Source organism: Meles meles, chromosome 14 (assembly GCF_922984935.1).
Source record: "Meles meles chromosome 14, mMelMel3.1 paternal haplotype, whole genome shotgun sequence".
NCBI lineage: Eukaryota > Metazoa > Chordata > Mammalia > Carnivora > Mustelidae > Meles > Meles meles.
Genome location: NC_060079.1, coordinates 62,117,971 through 62,124,235, shown reverse-complemented (window position 1 = coordinate 62,124,235; position 6,265 = coordinate 62,117,971). Strand labels below are relative to the sequence as shown.

The 6,265-nt window shown below is 34.6% G+C and overlaps 1 non-coding gene across 1 annotated transcript; it reads right to left on the bottom strand.

The window, feature by feature from the left end:
* Nucleotides 1–5,869: 5,869 nt before the first annotated feature.
* LOC123925337 lies at nt 5,870–6,005 on the bottom strand. Its single transcript, XR_006814952.1, has one exon. It is a non-coding gene; the product is annotated as a U4 spliceosomal RNA (small nuclear RNA).
* Nucleotides 6,006–6,265: the final 260 nt, after the last annotated feature.

Genomic DNA, 6,265 nt, shown 5'->3' with positions numbered 1-6,265 from the left:
TCTGGCTATTGTAGACATTGCTGCTATAAACATTCGGGTACACGTGCCCCTTCGGATCACTATGTTTGTATCTTTAGGGTAAATACCCAGTAGTGCAATTGCTGGGTCATAGGGTAGTTCTATTTTCAACATTTTGAGGAACCTCCATACTGTTTTCCAGAGTGGTTGCACCAGCTTGCATTCCCACCAACAGTGGAGGAGGGTTCCCCTTTCTCCACATCCTCGCCAGCATCTGTCATTTTCTGACTTGTTAATTTTAGCCATTCTGACTGGTGTGAGGTGATATCTCATTGTGGTTTTGATTTGTATTTCCCTGATGCCGAGTGACGTGGAGCACTTTTTCATGTGTCTGTTGGCCATCTGGATGTCTTCTTTGCAGAAATGTCTGTTCATGTCCTCTGCCCATTTCTTGATTGGATTGTTTGTTCTTTGGGTGTTGAGTTTGCTAAGTTCCTTATAGATTTGGGACACTAGCCCTTTATCTGATATGTCGTTTGCAAATATCTTCTCCCATTCTGTCAGTTGTCTTTTGGTTTTGTTAACTGTTTCCTTTGCTGTGCAAAAGCTTTTGATCTTGATGAAATCCCAAGAGTTCATTTTTGCCCTTGCTTCCCTTGCCTTTGCCGTTGTTCCTAGGAAGATGTTGCTATGGCTGAGGTCGAAGAGGTTGCTGCCTGCATTCTCCTCAAGGATTTTGATGGATTCCTTTCTCACATTGAGGTCCTTCATCCATTTGGAGTCTATTTTCGTGTGTGGTGTAAGGAAGTGGTCCAATTTCATTTTTCTGCATGTGGCTGTCCAATTTTCCCAGCACCATTTATTGAAGAGGCAGATTAGTTACATTTTAAATTCCTGATAACCAAGTGACTAGTGCTTAACATATTGGACACTATAGGTCTTGATTGTTGATAAAATATTACTTGATTACAACACATTAATCCCAATATTCAAAGTGATATGACCGAAAACATTATTCCTTTGAAGCTAATTTTCCTCAGCACTGCATGAAATTTAACAGAATACCCTGTGACCAAAGCCTAGACAGCTACTGCAGATCATTAGTATGGTTGAAAGGACAGAAGCCACAGCAAAAGAGGCCACCATCTAGTTCCCTTTCATAAAATTTCTCTCTAGCCTCCTCTCCTTAGAAGGTGATAGCCTTGAGAATTGATAGAAACATGTTTCTCTCTTTCATTCCATGGTGTATTTTATACATCGCTCTTCTCTTACACTCCTTCTCCTGTTCTGGCTACATGTTGCTTTCTCAGAAAGAACTTCTAATATTCTGCTATTTTCCGTGAATATTCCCATGGGTATTAATCAATTTCTTTTTTCTACTTTTGTCATATGGATTTCTGGTAAATACAAAGCTTTATTAATATGGCATTTAAAAAAATTCTGTCAAATACCTTTATTTTTGAGATATTCTATTTCCCAGACTAATTTAAGAAAATATAATAATATTAACCATTTAAAATAATGCAATTTTATTTTAAAAAATAATCTACCCCAGGTTGTGTGTGTGTGTCTGTGTGTGTGTGAAGGATACTAATTTTAAAAATATGATCAGATCCAGGTATGTTTCATATTTGAATTAGTACTGTAGCCTGAATTAATATAAACTACGAAGTATAAGAAGACTTCTTTGTAACTTGCCATTTTAATTGTGGTACAGAAATCTTTTCCAAATTAAAATAAAAATAAAGTAATATTCTGTGGTGTTTTGGAACCAGATCTTTACAACACCTAAACAGCATAACCACGGGCTAACTCAATACTCCAAAAAGTGAATTTTTTTTCATATCATAGACTTTACTTGATGGGCTAAATCTTACTTTCATTTAGAAGCAATATCCCTTAATCCAAAGAATTAGGAACTCTGACTAAAGAAAATGATATTAAAATTGATTTGAAACTAGTATTTTCCATAAAATAGCATTTCTTTTTATCTTAGGTGATCAAATTGGGTGACCCAAACCTCTATAAAACAAGATGAATTAGTTCCTAGTCTATGATCCAGCAATCCCACTTCTGGGCATATACCCAAAGGACTTGATATTATTATCTCAAAAAGATATCTGCACCCCTACGTTGATTACAGCAGTATTCACAGTAGCCAAGATATGTAAACAACCTAAGTGTCTGTCAACCGATAAATGATTTTTTAGAGAGGTAATGTGCGCGCATGTGTGCACGCACACACACACACACACACACACACACACACAGAGGACTATTATTCGACCTTTAAAGTGAAGAAATTTTGTATTTGTGGCCACATAAATGAAAATGAAGGCTCTCATACTAAATGAATTAAGCCAAATATGTAAAGATGCATAATTTCACTTACAAGGTATCTAAATAGGTAGTCAAACTTACAGTCTTAATGACTTGAAATCACTAAATATGTATAAGTTGATTTACTTTATGAGTAAATGTTATAGTTGCCATGTTGCCAAATGTTACAGGGAGAAGGAAACTGGAGATCAAAATTGTTAAATTTGACCTTCCACATTGTTAGTTGTCCAGTAAGTTCAACAACTTATTATGTTTAGAGTATTTTTGCTAATATATTATATTGGAGTAAGCTTATGTGGCTCCTGTAATGTATTATCTATGAATCTTCATAAAAATAATTTTACACGTAGAAGCCATCTGAGCCAATAATTTAACACAGGCTAAAGATGTAAAGTCTAAGGATGAAAAGTTGAGTAAGACCATGCCCATGGTCCACTTCTGGAGGAGTACAAAGGAAGCAGAAGGCTATAATGCAATGTGATCAGCTCTAAACTGCAGTAAATAGGGGAAACTAAAGATCTTCAGTCTCTAAAAGGACATGGAGTGGATGGAGTCTAGAAAAAGCTACCTGAAGGTAAGACTTCTCAACTGAAGTGATCAAGATATCCTAAGATCCTATAGCAGAGAGAATATGAAAGTTCTAACTAAAGTAGTAAGGGGCTCCATAACAGTCTATGGAAAGTTGCTGGCAACACAAGAAGAAACATGAGCAATAAGTAAGAAATAAAATAATGAAAAATATGTCAAAAAAGAAAAAAATTATGTAATTTTTCTTTCAAGGCAGAAATAATCACCATGTAATAATAAATGGACTATTTCTTTAAATATTTTTTCTACAGAAGAATGCTTAATAATGTCCTCTCCTCTATCTTGAGAAATATGAGATACATCATTCTTTTTAGAGTTGCAATTATCCATGTTAAGAATATTTCTCTATTTCTCTCTGTGCATATGTTCCCAAGATGCTGTACATTTTTATTCCAGAAATAGGGACTTTTAACAATCCCTATGTAAGAATAAATCCTGAGTAGCTTATCTAAGTTCTTGAAATAATGAAATATAGGACGAAGTCTCTGCATGGATATACTTTCTTTTCCTGAAATATTTTTTTTTTCAGTAGACAGGGGGGCCTGGGTGGCTCAGACAGTTAAGCATCTGCCTTTGGCTCAGGTCATGATCCCAGGGTCCTGGGATAGAACCCTGTGTCAGGCTACCTGCTCTGTAGGGAGTCTGCTTTTCCCCCTCCCTCTGACCCTACCCCCACTCATGCTTTCTCTTGCTGGCACTCTCTCTCAAGTAAATAAATTAAAAAAAATCTTTAAAAAAACATTGTTTTCAATAGGCAGCTTTGTTTTATTTAGTGATGTCATATTAAATTACTGCAGCTGGTTTTTTTTTTTAATATTTATTTATTTGATAGAGAGAGAAGAGGGAGGGGAAGAGGGAGAGGGAGAATCTCAGGCAGACTCCCTGCTGAGTGTGGAGCCCAACTAGCAGGCTGAAATCATGACCTGAGCCAAACTAGCAGGTTGAGATAATGACATGAGCCAAAGCCAAGAGTCAGACACTAAAACATTTGAGTCACCAAGGTGCCCCAAATTATGGCAAGGTTTTAAACAATTACATATGAAGACTGAAATATACTCAGAGAGGGGACGTAATAAATTCCACAGTATAAATGAAATTTTCTTCTGTACTCTTTATACCATGAATACAGAAACAGAAAAGCATGGCTTTAAAAATTCAAAGGAACTTGATAAAACAACTCACTGTTTAGCTTATTAAATTTTATAAGCTGCATTAGATGAAACAATTTATATACATGCTCACTTTAATATTAATCCATAGTGGAATTCAAAAACATAAAATCAGCCTTCAATTTTTTTTTAATTTCCTACTGCATCTGTCAAACTAGTCATGTATAACAAGATTAGAATATATATAGAAGTCATCAAAAATGTATCTGGTATTGAAGTTGATAAATGTAGCCCCTTAAAGAAACATGTAAGGGATAACAGAATATTTTATTTATTGATTTTCATGGATATACTTAAAATGTTGAAAAATATTGAAGAACATCTCAATCAATGCCAAGACATGGAAACTTATTTGGAGTTGTTGTTGTTGTTAATGAGAAAAAGTTAATTTTATCAAATCATATAATTGTAAAAATAGTATTTATTGACCCTTTTCCACTATATAAGTGTAACACTCAAATGTTACTCAAGTGTAAACTCAAATCCATTTTTTTCTTTTCTTTTTTTTTTTAAAGATTTTATTTATTTATTTGACAGACAAAGATCACAGGCAGAGGCAGGCAGAGAGAGAGGAGGAAGCAGGCTCCCTGCCGAGGAGAGAACCTGATGCGGGGCTCAATCCAGGACCCAGGGATCATGACCCAAGCTGAAGGCAGAGGCTTTAACCCACTGAGCCACCCAGGCACCCCAAATCCATTCATAGATATCTTCACTTATTAAAACAATGTCCTTGAAAAGTAGACTATAGTTAATCTTGTTTTCCTGACAATATAAGGACAGACTGGTCACCATTCTTTTTATGAAATAAAACTAATTTTGTAGGCTTCCTCTCTCCCTCTCTCTTTCTGTGTGTGTGTGTGTGTGTGTGTGTGTACATATTCAACTGAAAAGAGTTACTCAGTCACTTTAAAAGACAAAAGATTTACTGAGTATGTTTAAAAATATATATTTTGTGGTAAAAACATAGAAAACAAAATAAACTTTTAAAAAGTACAGTAATTATGTTGCCGGCAATAGTATCAATTTACTGGTATGATAAAAAAAGAACTATTTGTTTAATGTTTACTGACTAGTGTGGCACCTCAATGATAGTAAAATTTGCTTTAAAGTCATTTGTTTAAAAAGAAATTTTGGTAAAACGCTGACATCCAATCCTATTAGGTTGATTCATTTTCTATTCTGAGGCAATATGAGGTGGACTGCTTGGAAGAGAACCAAGGAACAACACAAACAAGATGTTGGTTTGAATATGAAGCCAGTTATATTTGGTTTTATAGCCTGGTATATTTTGACTGTAAGATAATTTTTTTTAAGATTTTACTTATTTATTTGTTTTGTTTGTTTGTTTGAGAGAGAGGGAGAGAGAGAGAAAGCACACAAACAGGGAGACCAGCAGGCAGAGGGAGAAGGGGAAGCAGGCTTCTTGCTGAGCAGAGAGTCTGATGTGGGGTTCATTGTTGGGCTCTATCCCAGGACCCTGGGATCATGACCTGAGGTGAAGGCATGCACTTAACCAACTGAGCCACCCAGGTGCCCCCAAGATAAAATTTTTAATTAACAGAAGTAGGTCTTAGACATTCATTTTCATAGATACCCTTAATTTCACGGTCATACTTAACAATGAACTACGCTCTAACTAGAGGTCACAGTTTATTTTTAGATACTGGAGTGAAGATTTATTAAAGATAGATTTTATCCTTAAACATTACATTTTGGTCCACTTGTATATTTATGTGTATTAAAATGCTTTGCACTAAATGTTTTGTATTCATTTGCTATTATATAACCAAGTTATTTATTAGAACTATTGTGGTTTACTCATGCAAATGGCATGGGTCATGGAAAATTATTATTTTTTCCTTTTCTGCCAATTAAATTACTGTTTTCTATTAGCAATAATCACGCCTCGGATAAACCTCATTGGCTACGATACTGCCACTGTGCAAAGCTAAATTACTGTTTTCTAATATTAATTTATTTTTGGCTCCCAATTCTGTATAACAAAAATAATTGTTTTATTTGTGTGGCATTCATTTGATTTTGTTGCTAAAAAAAATTTGGTTAATGTAAAATAAAGAAAATGAAAAATATTTTATGTATACTCAACGAATTTTTGTTTTGTTTTGTTTTTGTTTTGTTTTTGTAACATGGGAGATATCTTTAAATTAACTTCTACTATTCTTTTAATAGGACTCAAATAATTATTGATC